General features: G+C 43.3%; 1 long non-coding RNA gene across 1 annotated transcript; it reads right to left on the reverse strand.

Moving 5' to 3' along the window:
- Positions 1–5,560: 5,560 nt before the first annotated feature.
- Positions 5,561–20,386, reverse strand: LOC139329205 (uncharacterized). Its single transcript, XR_011602056.1, has 3 exons — positions 20,152–20,386; positions 6,612–6,716; positions 5,561–6,028 (listed from the first exon to the last, which is right to left on the reverse strand). It is a non-coding gene; the product is annotated as an uncharacterized lncRNA (long non-coding RNA).
- Positions 20,387–22,269: the final 1,883 nt, after the last annotated feature.

Genomic DNA, 22,269 nt, shown 5'->3' on the forward strand with positions numbered 1-22,269 from the left:
TGTGCAAGTAAAAAATCATTCCAGACAGAAAAGGAGCTGGAGGAGCAGCCTCTAACTATCTGTTTGTCATTTCTCTCTGCCTTGCAGTCGTGGCAGGTCAGTAAATTGAGTGCATCTACACAGAGCAGGAACCCTGCACATCCCACCTCAGTCTGGCAGCAGCCTCGCCGTCATCCTCTCAATGAAATGAACCACTAAGCACCAGTGTTCATCTCAGATGAGAGATTTCCTCCGAGGCGAGGGACTGTGGATCCACAGGGCGGAGGCACAGGGCGGAGGCACACGTATGTTTGTGTTTGTCGGGCTGGTCGGATCATGTGTTTTTGTATTTGTCTACAGCTGCAGTCGAAGAGGAACAGCAAACCTGACTTACAAGCCTTAGTGACACTGATCTTTTCACGGCTGTCTAACCATGGAAAAATCCAATCCTGTGTGGGCTCACCCCGTTCAGGCCGACATGAAGAAAAAACATGTGATTTGTGCCAATGAGTTTAACATCAGGATTTTGAGCCCGTGTGAAATCAACCAAACAGCCGAGCTGAGGCACACTGTTTGAATCTGAAATGAAACTCGTGTGTGATGACATGTCTCGGCTTCCTTACGGAGACTGAACATGATTTGTTTCTTGATATTACCGCCTCTGTCTTCCATCTTCTTCTCCCCTCCTCATTTTTCTCCTTCTTTCTGTGGCTTCCAGTGGCACACACCAGCACTGGTGTTTGTCTATGTGAGTTTATAGTAGAGAGAGAGAGGAGCATTTGAGTGTTGAAGGAAGCCAGCCCACTGGGGAGCTGCAGCGGGCAAAGCACTGATGCTCACTTCAAAGTGTGAGTTGAACGTTGGCCTCTGATTGAAAGGCTCCCTCCGAACACCCCCTCAGTCCAGTCTCTGATGTAACAGGTCACTTTCACACACCTACACTCTTTAACACCTTGTTGTTCATCCTTCATTGAACTTGAGTTGGTCACACTCACACAGTAGTACTATGTGTAGTAGTATGAGCTCTTCATATGGAAGTGTTTTGGCAACAGAGTCTGATTTCAGGGAGGAAAATTTAGCAAAGAAATAACTTGATTTTGAATCTATTTTTGAAATGATGGACTGCAGCAGTGCTCAAAACCTGTAGAAATACAGTGGCTTGAGGCCAAGAGCAACAAATTTTAGATGTGTTTTTCTAATTGCATGTCGAGTTGTGCTTAAAAAAAGGCTATTTATTGTATTTATCTAGATAAATATCTATATTTATATTCAGGCAATGTATTTTCAGAACATCTTTGCATGCTTAATTGCATGCTGTGTGATATCCCTATTTGCACTGAATTGCTTGATTTCGCTGTAAATGACCCACTGAAGCAGCATATCCTCCTTTCAGGAATTCCATTGGCTACACGACACGCCAGTCATCTGTACAATCAGTTGCAAATGACTAAATCTATACATGACAGAACAAGGCTCATCCTGGTCTTGTGGACTTCCGTAGGCTCCTCTCAGCTGTATAGATGAAATGGAACGGTGGCACAAGTGGTAACACTGTCACCTCACAGCTAGACCGTCCCAGTTCAAATCCCGCTGTGGGTGCTGGTGGCGTGTCCTCCACCATGCCTTCGGTGCCTGCTCGAGGAAAATAAGGGCCTCTCTGTGTGGAGTATGCATGTTCTCCCTGTGTTCACCTGGGGTATCCTCCATAAAAATACCCCCATTAAAAACATGCAACTGGTCCCAGTTGACTTGCAGCCCACCGCTCCTGGTCCACCGCGGAGGAAGGACCAACCACGGATGGGTCAAAAGCGGAGAAAGAATTTCCCAAAAATGCATGGCGTGTGCAGTTTCCCCCCTCAACTCCGCATGTTGTGTGTAAAATTTGCGATGAATAAAGGAAATCTTAATCTTAATCTTAATTGGTTAAGTGATGTGTCAGTCAAAAGGTCAGAGTGTGGCGGCCAACAGGTTGCCTGTGCGTGCATGCTTACTGGAGTTATAACGGAGAAACATTTGAAATGAAGAATCAGCTTTACATGGATTGTGAGAATGTTTTGGACTAAATATTTCACTGGGTTGGATCATCTGGACCTTTGCCAATGTAACCAGACTGTTTTTGTCGCAGTGTTATCGATTGTTAGATTACTATGAGACTTCATTGGAGAGTTGCTTCAATTTCTTAATTGTTTGTTGTTTCTTTTGATCATATCTCGAAATGGTTTGCATCAATCAATTCTCAAGAATCTTACTCATGAGCATTTTAACACTCTCCGGCCCGTGAAGGGGCTGTGTGGTGTTAAAGCTCAGTATGGAAAGGCAGTGCCACTTCTGACAAAGAGGCTCAGACAGAAAGTGGTCTGAAGTTGGAACGCTCTACGCTCTAAATTTATCACAGTTGCTGCTTGCTGTGATAACTCAAAGGAAACTTAAACTTATGGTTCCTGGAATAATGTCTTTAACCATATTCCTTCAATTGAGCTCTACACTGACCTTAAATGCTTTGAGAATGTTGGAGAAAGTATTAAATATTACTTTCTCGTACATGTAGACTCTCTGTTACAACACCTATGTTTATAATTATGAATAAAGTGTGTTTCTTGAAAATCTTGCAAAGCATGAGAAGAAGCAATGATTGTCAAGAAACACACTTAATTCATTCATTGAGTGTTGTAGTGGCTGGTCTGGGGACCATGAATCCTTAGAGCTGTGCTGCTGGCCTGGCCACTAAACATGTAGGTTATCACGAGCCATACTCTCTTTTTTTTTTTTTTTTTTTTTTTTTTTTTTTTAGAATATTTTATTTTGAAATTTTCAAATATGCAGAACAATACAACTCATTCCCACAGGCAAAAATGTAAATGATACAGTAATAATAATAGAATTATACAGATGTGATTAAAAAATAATTTTAAAAAACCACACACATATATATGAATAAAGTACAAATAAAAATACTAATAAAATAAAATAAACAAGATAGGTCTACACAAAAGGAAAAGAAATTTTTTTTTTTAAATGAGATTAAGATATAGTTAATACTGTACCTGGACATTATTGCTAAGTTATGATTGCACCAGTAAAAGGTTTATAGAGAGTCCACAGCAGCTAGAGGCAATGTTTCCATATATTCAATAAAAGGTTGCCAGATCTTCAAGAAAATGTCATTATGTCTTATGTCTTATTTTACTGACAGTTTTACAAAGTGTTCCTGAGCTCATGTAGTAATCCTTTATACAGTCATGTGTTCACAAAGTGGTGAACCTCTCTCCATCCTTCCTTGTGACTGAGCCTTTTTAGGATGCTCCTTTCATACCCAATCATGACACTGTCACCTGTTACCTGTGTTTTTGGAGCATTCCACAGTTTTCCCAGTCTTTAGTTGCTCCTGTCCCAACATGTTTGAAACATGTTGCTGCATCAAATTCAGAATAAGCAGATATTTACAAAAAATAATGACACTGATGAGGTAAAACATTAAATATATTGTCTTTGTGCTGTTTTCTATTGCATATATGTGAAAAGGATTAGCAAAAATCAACAAGATATTGCACTCACTGGTCTGAAAAGGACAGAAACAGAGACACAGACAGGATAAAATGATTCAAGATTTCTTTGTTATTTTATTGTTCAACAACAAGTAGGAGAGTGTAAAATGCTTTGGTGTGCTTTTACATTGCAGCAGTAGTAACAATAAAACTAAAAATAAGGGCATTAAAATGGTACTTAGATGTCCAGTAAAAGAGAAGTGTGTAAATAATAAAACAAAAAATAATGTGCAGTTAATTTGCAAGGTGCTGTGTGTGTATAGATGTATAAATGTTCATATGTGTATGCCATTGTGTGAGTCACAGACAGACAGGTGTAGCAGAACTGGCCTCTAACTGACCTTCTCTTACCCTCTCTGCATTCCTTCAGGAGAAATGGAGTTGTAAAGCATCCCAACATTTAAGAGCTATTGACCATTTGAACTGTTTACAGGGAAGGTGTTAATTTCAGAGACAAGATGTCTGGACAAGAGACATCTCCTCCACACTCTTTCGGGGGAGCCAGACACAGACACCTTAACATCAAAGGTGGCCTTCTCCTCACTATGTTTCTCATGGCAATGCTAATTCTTTCCTGATAGCCCCAAGAGAGATCAGGACAATAAAACTGTCTGAATGAAAGGTGCCAGGTCCCAGAGGAACCTACAAAAATCACAGACTCAACTGAACCAAAACCCTGCAGCCAGCTGTTGATCCTTGGTCTGGGTTAACAACCGTTCGGAGCCGTTCCTCGTCTGTAACCGACACCGTAGAACCCAGTTTGTGAAACATCACCGTCCAACATCAGCTCTTCACCTTGGTTTGCCTGGGCCTTCCACCGGACCACCGAGCAGATCGAGCCGCGGACGAACACTGGGAGCATCTCCGAGCTAGTTCGGAGCAGACCTTGCAGAACGCCATCAACCAAGTAGCCATGCCAAGTGGGTTTGAATAAGAGTTGATCATGAGGTTATGATATTGTTAATTTGTCCAAATTCTCTCAACTATTCGTTCAGTCACTTAACTTTACGTTCGCGTCCCCATTATTCCCTTACAACTACTTCTCACTATCGCCAAGCTTGTTTTACCATTGTGTTGCCATAAGTTTCTTGTGTGTTATGCCATATCACCTCATATCTTCTGTCGTACTATTCATGATACATTATTCATTATCCATAATAGTGCTTAATAAATGAGACTTTTGATTCAAGTGGTTAGATGGTGTCCTTCTGAGCTGAATATATATGATCCCTGTATCCAGAGTTTACACTTCAGATTATCAGACTGGTTTACTGTTAGTTCATTCGTTAGTATTTTATCAGCATTATAGCAGTTAATTTCTGCAGTCCTTTTTAGCTGAGGAAGGTGGTGCCCCGACATTTTATCAACGAATGCAACATCAAATTAAGTTAATTCCCCTACACAGGCAACAGGCCCTTAGTGTCCATTGTTCATAAGCCCTGTTGCCTGATGGAAAAAGCTGTTCTGGAGTCTGCTGGTTCAGGCCTTGAGGCTGCGGAGCCTCTTGCCAGACGGCAGCAGTTGTAACAGTTTGTGGTTGGGGTGGCTGGGGTCTCTGATTAACCTACGGGCTTTGTTGACACAACATTCTTTGTAAAGATCCAGATAGAGGGAAGCTCACATCCACTGATGTTCTGGGCAGCTCACATGACCCTCTGCAGCGCCTTGCAGTTCCCGTACCAGGCCGTGATGCATCCAGTCAGGATGCTCTCAGTTGTGCCTCTGTGGAGGGCCCAGAGGATCTCGGGCGCCAAGCCAAACTTCTTCAGCCTCCTGAGGTGAAAAAGATGTTGCTGTGCTTTTTCCACCACGTGGCCGGTGTGCTGATCCCAGTTGAGGTCCTCAGTGATGTGGACGCAGAGGACCTCGAAGCTGCTGACTGTCTCCACAGCAGACTCATGGATGGTGATGGCGTCCAGCCTCTCTCCCTTCCACCTGTAGTCCACCATCAGCTCCTTGGTCCTGCCGACGGTTGTTCTCCTGGCACCACTGTGTCTGTGACATCTCTGTAGGTCGTCTCATTATTGTCAGTGATCAGCTGATTGCTGTCGTGTTGTCAGCAAACTTGACTAACAAGTTAGAGCTGTGCATGGCCATGCAGTCTGGGGTGTACAGGGAGTAAAGGAGGGGGCTGAGAGCAAAGCCAAGAGCCAAGGATGGCTCCTGTGTTGAGGGTCTTGTGTGTGGATGTGCTGGATGACTGAGCAGTTTGTATTTGCGTGTCTGTGTGTTTTCTCTTTGTGCCACTTCACCTTTACTCTTAGAGGCCTGAGTCTCGGCCTGAAGTGCAGGGGTTCGCTCAGTGGGCTCGTCCTGGACATGCTGATGGACTGGACATGCATAATGTAGTCTGTCTCCTCCTCCAAGTCCCATAATGCACAGGAGCATGTGGTGGTGTTGACTTCCTGGATGAATCGCAGCATGTGCACGTCTTTCTTCTGTTGAGGTAGGACATAGGAGAGATCAGATCCAAGAGCAGCATCGATCGCCTCATCGTTACCTCTCTGTGAGACAGCAAATCAGCACATTTGACCAAATATCAAACTATTCCTTTAAAAACATCATCTACTGCTATGAAATTACAGAGAAAAAACATTGCAACAGGTACAGAAAAGCAAGATGAGGGGAATCAGAGTACTGTATGTATCCACAAGTCACAATATAGGCAGAAGTGTATTTCTGCTGCTGCTTGAGTTGCTTTTGTTGTCATTTTTATTTGCACATTACAGTTCTACAGCATTTCTCTTCCTCTGCAAACACACCTCTGTACCGCTGTGAGAAAGTGACCCACACTGACCCTGCAGCATCCTCAGTCATGTCACTCCCAGCTCCTGTGATGTCTGTGTGTGTGAGCTTGTATGTTATGTGAGCATGATGGCAGCAGATAATATCACTTTTCCAATTTTCACAGAGCTGTCAGAGACTGCTGTTGTCACAGAGGAGGCAGGGAGTCCGACAGGATCCAGCATCCAGTGATAATTCCCATAATGCATAGTGACTGAGCAAGGGAGCAGTTTAATTCAGTGACATTTCCATATACTATATATCCACCGGGAGCTGTATCTGTACTGTATGTGTGTCGCTCACCTGCTGTGTGATGGCAAAGCCATCCCTCGGGGATGTCCCATGTCACCACAGCAGAGTTTGCTTTCACCGCTTTGATGGTCACATTGACAGGAGGCGACAAGCTATCTGCAAACAGAGAGAGAGAGAGAGAGAGAGAGAGAGGGAGAGAGAGAGAGAGAGAGAGAGAGAGAGAGAGAGAGAGAGAGAGAGAGAGAGAGAGAGAGAGAGAGAGAGAGAAACAAAAGCTTGTTTATCTTCTGCGTTCTGAAGCCAATGAGAAGCTCAGCTCCTTTATGTTTCTGCCGGGTGCAGAAATGGCCACCAATATGGCAGGAAGCCAAATTCAGTGGTGTGAATAAATGGCTCAGCTGAATCCATTATGTAAGGTGGAAGCGACAGAGTATAGAAACACAAAACAATTCTGCAGAGTGTTCCAGTGGTAGCGTCCAAGGCTCAGCAGACAGTCGAGTATGTATAATGTGAAAGGATCAGTGCAGTCTGGGAAGTAAAGTCAGTCTCATCTTTCATGAAATTTAAACTAAAAGTTGAAATGTTAAAATTTTAAACTCAGCTTAAACAAGTTTAAAAAAAATAGTCTTTGAATGTATAAATAGGGTTTGAACGTTTTTATCCATGCTAGTGGCTGGATTGCGGTATGGATTATCATCTTCTTTTTGTTGTGATGTCTGTCTTTCTATCTTTCCATATGAGCTTACATACTGGCCAGAGATTTGAAACTATTTAAACACCAAATAATTTTTTTGGAAAAGCTGCCAGTTCTGCACTTTATTCAGTCCCCCAGAACCCAAGCCAGCATTGCTGCAGTATTTTAAATGTAGACAGAACGTTTTAATGCCAAACATGTTACATGTACAAATATATCTATAGAGAGAAAGAGACACACACACACACACACACACACACACACACACACACACACACACACACACTACAGTTTATCAGTTTATCTTTCTCTCATTAAAACAGTATGACAGATCACAGACTCTAACTTAACTCAGCCTCTCAAATCTTGTCTGAAGCTCGACAGTAATATGACTTCATTAATCAATCTCAGTCTCTTTTTAATGGAAAGGCCAGTTCATAGCTGAACAGATTGAACATGGACTTCAGGAAGTCCTCATTATATTCTCCTGCTCACTCTTTGCAGGAAGTGCACAGTGACTGACCTATTTCAGTATTTTTGAAAAATTTTGGGAAGTTCTGAATGAGAATAAAATACAAGATGAGACAACAAAGATTTGTTTTATTCTATAATTAAGTGGGATTGTCCATGTCTTTATAATGAGACTTCACCTACCTAATGGCTACAGCTCTGTATGAGTGTGTTTGCAGATGATATGATCAAAGTGCAACAATGCACACATCAGTTTGCTTCAAATAAGTGGAAAATGGATTTTTCTTCCACACTGTTTACACCAACTCATCTTCTGTATGTTTTCTTTTCTTCTAAAAATCATTTGAAATGTAAACTGCGTCAGTCACAATGGACAAAAAATGTCTGACTGTTCACTGTCAGCCTCATGACATCATTGCCTTGCAGTACAGGTGTGAGATGGGGCTTCATTTCTTCTGACACGAAAATCTGACTGTATGTGCTGTGGAATAGAAATGGATCATAACTTCATGTGAATTGAATCAGTTATGACTTAGAAAGTGGATTGCAATTATTGCCTGAAAGCCTGATTAAATTTTAAAACACTGTGAAGGTCTGAACCGCTGCCTGAAGATGCAGATGAGCAGATTTTCTAAAAAAAAACAAAAAAACATTTATTTAAAAAAATTAACTGCTTGTAAAAATAGCTATCACACTATACCTGTAAGTGCTGACACAAAATGATTCATACAGTACAGACCTGAGTAATTTGATGAAGATATAATTACACATTTTACAGTAAGCAGCTGATTAGCTTAGCTTAGCATTAAATAAAAGAAACAGAAGGCAACAGCTAGCCTGACTCTGTCCTTCTGACCTTAATCTGTTGGACAAATTAAACAAACAAGACAAAATCTGTTAATTAGGGAGATTTGGAGGTGCTGGTTGGCAGATTTTTTGATCTTTGGACAGAGCCGTTATGCTAAACTAAGCTAGTTGGCTGCACACTGTAACTTCATAGTTATTGTACAGACATGAGAGTGGTCTCAACATCTTTTTCTCTCTCTTTCTCCTGCTGCAACACTCTTTGAAATTAGAATTTTTCTAAAAATGATATCTCATTGGACTGTGTCGTGTAGCATTCCAGTTGCTTTCTCTTTCATTCATTATATATATTGCTGACTGCCTGTTTGAACCATCCATCCATCCATTTTCTATGCCGCTTATCCCTTTCAGGGTCGCGGGGGGCCGGAGCCTATCTCGGCTGTCAATGGGCGGGAGGCAGGGTACACCCTGGACCGGTCGCCAGCCGATCGCAGGGCACATACACACACCATTCACACTCACACTCACACCTAGGGGCAATTTAGAGTCACCAATCAACCTAATGAGCATGTTTTTGGTCTGTGGGAGGAAGCCGGAGTGCCCGGAGAGAACCCACGCATGCACGGGAAGAACATGCCCGACCCGAATCGAACCTGCGACCTTCTTGCTGTGAGTCACACGCACTACCTGCTGCGCCACCGTGCAGCCCCCTGTTTGAACCTGTAAGTGAATTATTGTTTTAAGTCTCTTTTGGAAAACAGACTTTGTTCCCTCTGAGATGCGCTTAGATTAAATAAGGGACAGGTGAAAAAAAAACACTGCATACAGATTGCAGGAGATTGCAACAAGGTGGTGAGGGGGAGTGAAATAGAAAAGCAACATGTCCTTGTTATTTCTCCTTAGTGTTCTACAAAATAAAGTTAAACCATCTCTTTGAGTGTCCTCACGTCCCACAGCTTCCGGTCCCTTTTAGTGCATCTTTGTCTCCTCTCCCCCATACTGTATGATTGCACTACACAGTGAGGATCCACTACATCTGTCCGCTCCTCGTGTTCTCTGTTTCCCTTTTCCCCAGTGTTATGTGTGTGTCTGTCTCAGCTGGGTGTTTCCCTGCACCCAGCTGACTCCGCCTCTCTGGCCTCATCAAGACTCAGTACTTAGGGAAGACGCTGAACTAGAGTGGTTGCTGGATTATCCTGATTTCTCCCATGAGTTTGCCAGAACTGTGCCCAGTGAGTATTTCCAGTCTTTGCCAAGTTGCTGTCTCAGCCTTTTGTTTGGTGGCTTTTTCTTTTGCCTCACCTGTGCTTTGTTTGTTCACAGTGCCCACCAGCCACATTCAGCCTTTGCCCAGCCTCAGCCCCCCCACGTAGAGAATTGTTTGTTCCACTCGTGGAGTGCGCCTTTTGTTTCTCTCTCTACTTGTTGAGTCTATTTTTGCTTGCTCCCACTCCTTACGGGTGTGCTTCTTGTTTGTTCATTCCACTCTTTATGAGTGGGTTTTGTTATATTTCTTGATAATAAATCTTGTCTCCTGGTCTGTACATTGAGTCCAGTTACTGCTAAACTGAGGCCAAGCCTAACACACTGTGGGACAAGAGAGTGGACATTGGCTGTGACCGCGGGCCTTATGTATCCACATGGCAGGAGAGTCAGCTCTAATGAAACACCAGACAGATGTCTTCATAAACTCTCTCCCATTGCTGTGGCACACAGTCTGCCTCACCCTGAGAGATGGGGGTGACTTTGTGTGTGTGTGTTAGGCCAATGTTGACCAGTGACAGCTTGTACTTTGTCCCATGCTGAGTGTGAAGGGTGACAGCTCCTTCATGGCCACGTTCATTAGAGAAGTTACTGGGAGAAGTGTGTGTGTGAAACGGTCAAGAAGAGGAATCCAGGCTGCTGCTTCACAACACAGACATGTTGTGAACACACACACACACACACACACACACACACACACACACACACACACACACACACACACACACACACACACACACACACAGAGTGAACAGTCTTAGTCCATAAAGCCTATCATTATTTAATGAACGCTCTCCTCCTCTCTCCGTCGACCTCAGAAAGACACGATCACGCCTCCCACACCTCCTCCAGGCCTGCTGCCATCCCTCCCTCCCTCCCTCCCTCCTGACTCCTCCTCTGGATCTCTTTTCAGTTTGTTTTGTGTCCACGCACTTCCCAAAGCTCGGTAAACTGCACTTCATTGCTGTTGAGGAAGAGAACATCTGAGTGGATTTATAGATGGGGAAACATGGCAGGTATCATGGGATGTTGTAATGTGGAAATCATCGTGTTCTCAAACGTGGAAAATGCTTCATTGGTTTTCTTTTCCTTTACCAAAGGCGTGTTTGATTGTGTTTTTGGTAAAGTTGCCCATCAGCCTCCACTGAGGACATAAGTAAACCTTTGAATGTGCAGTCTGGGACTGGAACCAGTTCAGCTGCGCTACACTTGTCAAATCAAATCAAATCAAACTTTTTTATATCGCACTTTTCAAACATCATAAAATGCAACATAAAGTGCTTTACAACAGTTAAACAGATTATAAAGGAAAACATAAAAACACCCTCCGTATGTACATATGCACACCCACAACTACACACACACATGCGCGCACACGCACACACACACACACACACACAGTAGTGACCCCAGTCAGCTGAGACAGTCAGATGCAGTGTGACACCTGAGCAGATGGCCGGGGCTTTGAAAGTGAGAGAGCACGAAAGCTAGCAGGGTGGTGTTCCAGCTTCCAGATATTCCTGATTTGGAGCACCATAATGCAGCTCTGCGATCCTCAGAAATGCATTTCTCACAGTCAAGGCCCTTTACCAGTTCTGAGCTAACAAGTTTGTCTGCAGGCTGGAAGACAACATTAAAACTGCCTGTCGGTGTGGAACTGGTGGTGGCTTTCTCTCTGGATGCAGAGAAAGCTTTCGATAGAGTCGAATGGGAGTATCTATTTGCAATTCTTGAGAGGCTTGATGTGGGTGATGTATATATTAAATGGGTGAAACTGTTGTATAGAAGTCCAAAGGCAGCTGTCCTCAAGAATGGGAATCTTTCTGAACCCTTTAGACTGTCACGTGGGACCCGACAGGGTTGCCCCCTTTCTCCATTGATCTTTGCCTTGGCTTTAGAGCCCTTAGCCTCTGCAATTAGGAACCATGTTGCCTTTAATAGGCATTGTTTCAGGGCAAGAAGAGCATAAACTTTTATTATATGCGGATGACATCCTATTACTGTCAAGTAACCCAGAAATTGCAGTGCCTCATATTTTATCCATGATTAGTTCTTCTTCTCGTATATCAGGTTACAAGATCAATTGGTCGAAATCTGAAGCAATGCCTTTGTCTAAAATATGCCCCCCCAGTGTTCACAACAATTGGCAAATTTAAATGGCTTCCATCTTGATTGGTTTGGTGATCTGGTAATCTGGTGATTACCCCAGGATTAAACGATGTAATGAATTTAAACCTACTGCCCCTTATCCAAAAAACTGAAAGTAATTTACAAAAGTGGTCTAAATTAATTTTATCATTAATTGGAAAGATAATTTTAGTAAAGATGATTACAATACCACAGATTAACTATATAACAAGCATGCTACCTTTGGACTTCTATCTCCCCCTTCTGTCTAGATTTGATAGGGCGATAAGTGGCTTCTTGTGTATGGGGAAGAAGCCTGCTGTTAACAAAAAGAAACTATATGCATCAGTAGAGGAGGGCGGTCTAGGATGCCCAAGAATATATTGGTATCACCATGCCTTCAGTCTCAGTCAGCTATCCAAGTCAAATATGCCAGAGGTCTGTGCGCCTGTCTGGGTGGTGACAGAGAAACAGTTGTTAGAGCCCTTCTCAGTTCAAGCTTTCCTCACCCAGACAGGAGGTGATGTACCCTACAGAAACCCTGTGTTGGCATTTTCTAGAGGAAGTTGGAGATGGGCCCACCAGGCGTGCCATTTGAACTATTACCACACCATTGAAAATTAACAAAAAATCAGTCACGTGGGAAAATTGGGTGAAGGCAGGGGTAATGTTACTGGAAGATATGTTTGACGGGAAAAATATAATCTCCTTTGAACAATGTATATCTAAATATGATATCCCCAGAAAAGATTTTTGGAAGTTCCTTCAGTTGAGGAGCTGTATTACAACAGCAGATAGAAGGTTTAAATTTGCACCCAAGAGCTATGAAATTCAAGCTGGAAGCTTAGAGGAGGGACGTCCAGATCTTATGATATGTTCACACACACACACACACACACACACACACACACACACACACACACACACACACACACACACACACACACACACACACACATATATATATATAACAGAGGAAATGACATTGAAGCAATCAAAATCAGAAAATTCACAAATAAGGAAATCACGCTAAAAAGTGCATTCAAAGCATATTCAACATCAACCTATAAACAATACAGGCTGCCCTCTGGTGGACAAAATGAGAGACAGCAAAAACAAAGTAAAGTGGGCTTGCTACAGTAGAGTTCAGGGAGGGGCCAGCTTTATGTACTCTGGGTATTTTGCAGAGGAAATACGGCCTGTCCACATGGGTGAAACTAGCTCTTGCAACAGGAAACAGGGTAGTCTTGAGACACTGGAAGTCAGGAGAAATGATCAGTCTTAAGGAATGGAGAGATTAACTATAGCTTCTTTTGAACAACTTATTTCTAAGAGTAATAATAATTTAGATCTCTTTTTGAAGGTATGGGCTCCTTATCTGGAAATGATTGGAAAGTGATGATCATGATGGCTAATACCTGTATGCTCCCCCATGTAAGGATGTCCAAGGAATAGACACATCATGTGACATTGTTTTGTGATGAACCTAACTGTAAAGAATGTGCATCTTAATTATTACTCTAGGATTATTATTTATTATTAATTGTATTATTTATTTGTATTTTATTTTATTTTATTTTGTTTTTTTTTCTTATTTTTCATTCGGTGTATTTTGCTTGTTATTGTCAGGTTTGTTCTATTTTTCTTAAAATGCTGACTTGAACTCGTTTGCAATGTATGGATCTGCACACTGGCTGTGCATTTCTAAAGAAAAGCCAATAAAGAAGTTAAATTAAAAAAAAACAAACAAAACAAAACTGCCTGTTGGCATCACATTCCACTGTTATCTGGGATTTTAGAGGCAGACACAAGTCAGGTGTTTGTTACTTCCTGTTCCTGTCTTTGAATCCCTTTGGGGATCACTGTGCTGCTACTAATTAATGTTTAGCAACTTAAATGACTTTAGCTCATTTCACTGCTAATAGTAGGTAAACTGACACTTTGTATGGAAGGTGCAATAACAGCAGGTGGAAGTGAATATCAAAGTGTTTGAAGGAACACTTTGGGAAGAGGGAAAAATAAAACTTTGTTCTGCAGCCATGACGTGCAGTCACGGGGGAATCAAAGGCTACAAATTAGCACATGTTGATTAGCTTGCCGATGTCTTGTGCTGCAGCTAACGATAGCGTTGGGGAAATTACGACTGCTTGCCGCTTGTTTTTATTGAGTGTCAGTGAGCTGTGGTGGCGCTGTGCTCTCGGGGTTAGCATACATACAGCTGGCAGGGATGCCAGCTCATTCATAGGTAATGTGCCATGATAGAGCCATCAGGATGCTGATCTGGAGTTTGCCCTTGCATGTGTCAGAGGAGACCATGGCACGTGGTCTCGCCCTTATGGATACGCATACACACACTGATGTTAGTAGATCACAGTATGATGCTCTGGAGAGGAGGCAAACACGAGGAGTTAATGTGTCTCATTTAGAAGCTAAAGCATCTGGTGAATAATTTAGAGGTGCTATCAAACACGTGTTCACATCGGAGTCACACTGTAACGCTGTGTTGTGTCTTAGAATTGACTGGACATATTGCCTTTTTCATTAGACGCTGCCTTTCACAGCACTCCACCTCTTTAACATACGACTGCTTGAAATGTCTCATAAACCACACTCAACAGCTCTTCCACACTCATTCAGTATCTGTCTCAGTGTTTCGTCCTGCACTTTGTAGATCTCTGCCTGACTCTGACTGTTGAATGTTTGATTCGCCAAACTTTTCAAGAAACTCTCAATAGTTCTGAACGGGACATTGTTCAGTGCTACAGCTTATCTGTCTGTGTCACTCCTCAGATCAAAGTCGTGTTCTGGTGTTACTGCAGTTGGGTAAACCAACCTGTTACACTTAAGTGTCCTGCATTTCTTCCTCTATTCACTTTTGCTTTCCGTCTTTGAGACTGTCATGGACACTTGTGTTGAACCTGCTCCTCGCACACACACTCCCGCTGTCTATCTGGTTTTGTCTCTCTTTTTCATCTCTGTCTGTCTCTCCAACACTCCTCACTATATTTCTGTAGCTGCTACACTGGGGCTTTTCGGCAGCTCCTCCATACCTGGGGTGTAAAGCTCTCTGCCTGTAACTGACACTTCAATGGGAATCTGGGTGCAGGGACGCGATGGTGGGTGAAAAGCTGTGACTCACTCATGTACTATTCTGCTATTGATTAGCCTCATGCCTCTCACACACCAGCTGCTGATCAGCTGACATACAATACGTGCAGCTGAGAGCTTAGAAATGGGAGAACAGTTTGAGGCAGTCAGTATATAGGTTTTAATTTTGAATTCATTAAGGATGTCTTCCTTTAACAGCCACAGAGCGCCTGTTTGTGTGTGTGGGAGGCTGCATGTGCATGTTTTCTGCATGTTTTGCATGTTGAGCAGAGCCTGTGTCCTCGGTGGTCCATCCTGCCTCTGTGCACAGCAGCCCAGCACTGTCAAATAATTACACCTAAGGGTCTTTTTGTCCCTTTGTAGAGAAATGAGTTATTTACTCAAAGGAAATGAATTTTCCAGCCCTGCCGGCCACAAGAATGCTGAGGTGGAGAGGCGGGGGGATTGCAAAACACAATCTTTCTCTCTTTCCATCAGATAGACACACACACACACACACACACACACACACACACACACACACACACACACACACACTTTTCTCTAATTAAATGTCAAAAGGCAGGGTATGAAAATCAATGCAGCATTGTGTGCAGAGAGAATGCAAGCCAGCTAATTCAAAAAGGCAAAGGAGCGCCGTGAGGCTGATTATTTGACAAGCCCACTACTAATGAAATCTACTCTCAAATCAGTCGCGAACCCGCCACCCCTCTGACACACACATACAACATCCAGGGAATGAGCAGTGATATGGGATGGCGCTGATAACGCTAAAGGAGCACAGCTTGATGTGAGGTTATGAATATGATATTAGAGCTTGATACATAACTTTCATCTGTTTCATCTGTGTTTCCCTTCAGACTTACTGTAGCGTCTGTCTGTCTGTCTGTCTGTCTGTCTGTCTGTCTGTCTGTCTGTCTGTCTGTCTGTCTGTCTGTCTGTCTGTGTCTCTCTGTGGAGGTCTTGCAGTCCTGCTGAGGACTCGGGGACAGCTGGTAAAGTAACGCCTACAGTAGCTGCCTGGGAGAGTTGGTGTCACAGGCAGGTGGAGAACGTGAATAATCCTCTTGCTCTGATTCCTCCATGTTTCACTTTTTCCTTTTGTCACTCACATTCTCTCTGTCTCTCTTTGTCTTTCTCCCTTGTGCTTCGAACACGAGCACTTTCTCCTCTTTGCATACATTCATTTGCTTTCTCTCTATCCATCACTGCCTTCATCTCTGTGTCTGTCTCTGGCAAATATTCCCCTTAGAGAAACACATGCTGTGTGACTGACTACTGGCCCCTGACTGAGTATTGAGGCCCCCCACCTAAACCAGACTTGCATCTCCCAGCACAAAGGTTGATCATTGGAAACTGACTGACATACACACTGAAAAGCACACACACACATTTAGACCTCAGCGTGAGTAGGCATCAGGTCACATTTACATTAAGAAACACGTTCCTGGCTTATCTGTGTCAGACACAACTTCTGGAAACCAGGAGACGAAACTTTTGAGGAGACAAATGAGCAAAACTGTCTCTGTGTTGGTGCTGTGGCTTCATATACAGCAAGAGACCACAAATCTGTGAATGAAATTCAGTTGTAATCAATCTGCTTTCATAATAAATGCAGTAAGGTAGTAACAAATAGCCGTCATCACTTGCTTTTCTCATTAGAGAGTGGGTGAGATGGATTGGTGAATTTCTGAGATGCAGCCTTCCTTACTGTTGAAACTTAAGATAATTGTAGTGGCAGATTGACAGATATTTATGCCTTCTTCCAAATAATATGGTAGAAATAGTACTGTGAAATCATCAAATGCTGAAACTGCTTCATGTGTGACAAGTAGCACTGAAAATCTTATGAAACCGCATTAATTTGGACTTTGTCTCTGACTGACAGACTGCTGCTCAGAAATATTGACAGTCTGATTCTTGTTGGATGATAATTTGGTGGTGGAGAGCAGAGAGATGGATGCCTCCTGTTAACCTCCCGTACTGTGCTGTACCAAACTGTACTCACAGAGAATTCATCACCTGGCAGGTGGTTGTCAAAGTTTCAGATTTTTTTGCTTTACAGCATAAAAAAAATCAACCTCTGAGCTCTTGAAAGACCCAGCTTCCTTCACTCATATTGGAAGCATCTCTCAAACACACAGAACAGCCTGGAGCCTTTGCATAACTTGCATTGCTGTTCAATTTGTTGACTGATTCATTGATTTTCTCTTTTTTTCCCTCCAAACTCAGAACTGTTACTGACCAGGGGAAATTGCCTGCTGGGATTTATGGCCTCATTTAGATGAATGTGTTAGAGAGTCCATTTCCATGTTAAATGGAAACATTACCTTTCCTTTCCCAGGATCAACTGACTGTTTATGAGTCACTATAAACACAGAAACAGTAAAGACGTCACTGTAGTGTACAGTTTATGGTGCCGTGGTGCACACCCACTCACTTCTGCCAGTCCACCTCTCCGCCTCGACATCAATTTGGCCTGTTCTTTCCCTGACATTAACTGAGTGCTATAAGTGCCTAAACACAACTATAGGAACAATTAATAATGCTGGTGTTGTGGTTTGTATGCTTTGGGCTTTTATTTTGGTAGGTTCATGGACTTTTATTTTGGTGGCTCTGGTTCCTGGCTGGGTTGTTGTGGGCTAACTTGTCACCTGCTCTTCCTGAGGCACCCTTCCCCCCTGCTGCGCTGAGGAGTGATTGAACACACCTGTTCCTGCCTCACCATCAGTGTCCCTTCTTAAGGCCTGCAGAGACACTCCTCGGCGCCAGAGTATCCTGATAGCTTGCGTGGTATCTGCTGGCTTGGTTTTCTCTTGTGAAAAGCTGATATTCCCTCTCTCGTGACTACTGCTGAATTTGTGTCTAACTCGTGCCTCTCCTCTTCTTTTCCAGTGCCTCCCGTCTCCCACACAGCCCAGCACTCTCCAGCCCTTTTGGATTTTTTGTACTTGTTTGTGCACTCCCTGCCCCTGTTGAAAATAAATCTTTGTTCAACCTTCTCCGTTTCCGCTCCTGGGTTCTGTTTCGTGCACACACGTCACAGCTGGAGTCACAAAGAATGGATGGTGCATTAAAAGATTACCTAATTTGATAGAAAAAAATCAAATATGTTGCCTGTAAACATATTTGTGTCTTTCAAGTACATTAATTAACAACATTTCCTAATTATGTTAATACAAAACCTAATCTGCATTACATGTTTTGCTGTTGCTAATTAGTTGGACATTGTATTGTTCTTGTGTTATTGACAGTTAGATGTCTAAATAAACAGAACAGTTTTATGTCTGTCTCACTGGGTCTCACTGCCTCAGAATATAAACGTCATTTCTTGGAGACATGACTTTCTGAAGTGTTTATTAAGGTACTTGTCTCCAGCTGTTCATTAATCACTTGTGGATATTTCACAAGGGAAGTAACAAATACATTAATACACACATAAAACATATATAACAAGGTAATCTAAGTTATATCCAAGTGTGTTACGATGTGTCATGACAAATTCATAAAATGTTAATATACTGCTTATCATGGTTAAATACAGCTAGTTCAATAAGGCCACTCACTTCAGCCTTTAATATAGTGCAGCTCAATCAATCAAGCGTCAGCGTCCTTTATAAACATATCAGCCATCCTGAGGATCAAGCTGGAGCTTTCAGGAGTAGACCAACACCTCACATGCTGGATAGTGGATTACCTCTCCAACCACCCTCAGTATGTGAGGACACGGGACTGTGTGTCAGGGACTGTCCTCTGCAGTGTGGGGGCCCCCCAGGGAACAGTGCTGGCACCGTTCCTCTTCACCCTTTATACAGCGGACTTTTCCCACCTGTCACCCACCTGCCACCTGCAGAAGTTCTCTGATGACTCTGCCATTGTCGGCCTCATCACAGATGGGGACGATAGGTCATACAGAGCACTCATTCAGGATTTTGTGGACTGGTGTCAGCAGAACCACCTGCTGATCAATGCGGATAAAACCAAGGAGTTGGTTGTGGACTTCCGCCGCCGCCGCCCGCACTCTCCCCCATCACCAGTGAACATCCAGGGAAGGGACATTGAGATGGTGACATCTTATAAGTACCTGGGTGTTCATCTGAACAACAAACTGGACTGGACTCATAACACCACTGCACTTTATAAAAAAGGACAGAGCAGACTATCTGCTCAGGAGGCTGAGGTCTTTTGGGGTGCGGGGGCACTCCTGAAGACCTTCTATGACTCTGTTGAGGCCTCTGCCTTGTTCGATGGTGTAGTCTGCTGGCTGACTCCCACCCCCTCCAACACACACTCACTGCACTGAGGAGCTCCATTAGTGACAGGATGCTACATCCAAAGTGTGTGAAGGAGCGGTATCGCAGGTCTTTCCTTCCTGCAGCCGTCAGACTTTACAACAGAAACTGCTCCAAGCAGGCGGTACAATAATCTGCATAACATTCTGTGCAATAACTGAACTGAACAATTTTTTGGGAAACAATCTGTGCAATAACCTGGGCAATAATCTGTGCAATATTTCAGTACATAAAAGCCTGTAATCTGTGCAATATTTCTCTGTAAACTGTGCAATATTATAGGACATAAACGTCTGTAAATACTATTCCCGGTACACCCTTTTGTATACTTTGTGTTAACTGCATGCACTTTGTCTTTTAATATTCTATTCTGTTATTGATGCTGCTGTGAAATTCGGAATTTCCCCTCGAGGGACGAATAAAGGAATATTGAATTGAATTGAACTGAATCTCACTGCCTGAAGGGACAGACAAACAACACGGTTTGTCATTGTTCAAATTAGCCCCAGTAATCTCCATTAACGCACATGAGGCTGTTTCACATGTGAATAGTTCAAACCGCCAGTTGTGACTCGTCATATGTTTGATCATTAGATGCCAACACAGAAAAGCCTCCAGCAGCAAACACAGTCAGCCTCTCCACAAACACAACAGACTACGCAACGTTCATTTCTAAAGCCTGAACAACATGAGACAGCAGCGTTTCACACACATGCCTCTGCAATCCCTCCACGGCTCGTTTCATCAGACAATAAAATATCACTGTGTGAGCTGCTGCTGCTCCACCATCCATGGAAACATCCCCCCTAATTGCACATAAACATAAACTTACCAGCCTTGACTGGAGAGACGCAGAGACAGCCGAGAACGAGCAGCAAAAATCTCTCCATCTTTCTGACGCTCGGGCGACGTGCGGTCCCATTGACTCTGGCCGGGAGTGCTGCGTTCACCGGCGGGCTGCTGTGCCGCGTTGTGCTGCTCGGCATTCACGTCAGTTCATGCGTATCGTCTCGACTGGAAAAGGAGCAACGACGGTCTGTCGGCGTCTCAGCACCTCGGACAGCGCTTTCAGCGGCACCTCCGCTCATTCGGCAGCCTCGACTGTTCCCGAGCCGCCGGCGAGCAGCGAGCAGCCGGTGAGCATGAGCACCACAGACTGGACTCCAGTCTGGAGGTGATTCGCTGGCGTCGTCGGTTCTCCAACTGCGCTCCAAAACCCTCCCCGATGTGCTGCTGCTGCCCCTGCTGCTGCTGGAGGTGGCGGTCAAGCCAGCCGCCTCTCGCGTATCCGTGGTCAAACCAGCCGCCGCTGTATTTCAAGTGCGCATTTACTCTCAAGTTTACGGTGAAAGCAACCGCCACCAATCTTTACTTCTGGATTTCAAAATAAAGCATCTTCTTTCTCTGTGTGTGGTGCAGGCTTCAATGTGTTGAATGTCATATTGAAATGATTTTTTAAAAGTTAAAAAAAAAAATAAAATTATACCATAAGTAGCTAAAGAGGTGTTATTGGATAATGTACTTCATATGTTACTTGCACAAATATTATCAGCTACTGTTACATTGTAGTTTTCTAATAATTTACTCTCAAAATTCCATAAGGATCGCAATAATTTGCATTTTTGTCTACTTTTGAAGTGGGATAAAATCAGTTTCTTCCATAAGTAGTTCTTCAAACCTGGACTGCTCGACTTAGTACCTCCGATACTACTTCATCAAATACTATCATGTACTTCTACTTGCACAAATAATATGAAATACTTCTACTGTGTAGTTTTCCAGTAATTCACTCTCAAAGTCCATTACGGACAGCAATAAATGCCATTTTCGTCTAAATTTGAAGTGGAATGAAATCACTTTCTTCCATAAGTAGTTTGCCAAACATGTACTGTTGGACTAAGTACTCCCTAGACTACTTAGTATAGTATCAAACACTTTTACTGTGTACTTTTCCAGTAATTCGCTCTCAAATTCACTTACGGATCGCAATAATTTGCATTTTCCTGGCCTCTGCGGCGGGGGGATGGAGCTCCTGTCCCTCCTCGGGTGCGGACCCCCCAGCCGAGGCTAGAGGGCGCTCAGGAGACGTGGATCTAGAAGGCTGGACCATGGTGACCTCAGAAAATGTTCTGTCCTCAGAAATGTTCTCCATGTCTTGTAGTGTCTGTGGTGGATTGTGTTCAGATACCTCACGAGTTTGTGCTTCTAACGTTGCCTTTGATTCGCACTGGTCTCGATCGTTCAGCGCTCTGTGCTGTGAGACCTGATCCTGACTCTTATAGGCGGGGTGGCTTTGATGTCTCTACAGTCTAAAGTCGCGCTTTGGTTCTCGTCCAAACACAGCACTAAAAATGAAATACTTAATTCATTAAAAGTGACAGTAATGATCAAACTCTTCACCAGCATCCATAGGCGGCGCCAAGGAGGGGCTTGCCGATGCTTCAGCTCCCCCTAGTGGCAACATAGCACCCCCATGAAATCCAATAAAAAATCATTAAACAAAGTAGATTTTTTATGACATTTTATCTCATGTGATTTTTTTTTTATCATGTGCTGTCAGGGGTCTCAGCTCTAAACCCAAAGCACAGATCTTTTTTATTGACTATGGCACAGAATTATGACATCACTGAGGATAACTTAAATGCAGAGTTGCATCAAGCCCGACGTCTTCTCGAAAGCAAATCACAACAGGGACACTCCGTTAACACAACTTTGGAACTTTGAACACTCATGGCACCATACAAGGACGCGTTTATGGACTTGTACAAACTCCTCTGTATATCCCCGACATTACATCTTCTTCCTGTGAACGATCTATCTCCTGTCTCCGCCGTTTGAAAACCTATCTGAGGAGCAGTAGCAGAGATGCTCGTAGCAGTAACCTTGGACTTTTGGCTATCAATATTCAATTCAATTCAATATACCATTAAAAGGGCACGAGCCCTGAACA

This window comes from Chaetodon trifascialis, chromosome 3 (assembly GCF_039877785.1).
Source record: "Chaetodon trifascialis isolate fChaTrf1 chromosome 3, fChaTrf1.hap1, whole genome shotgun sequence".
NCBI lineage: Eukaryota > Metazoa > Chordata > Actinopteri > Chaetodontiformes > Chaetodontidae > Chaetodon > Chaetodon trifascialis.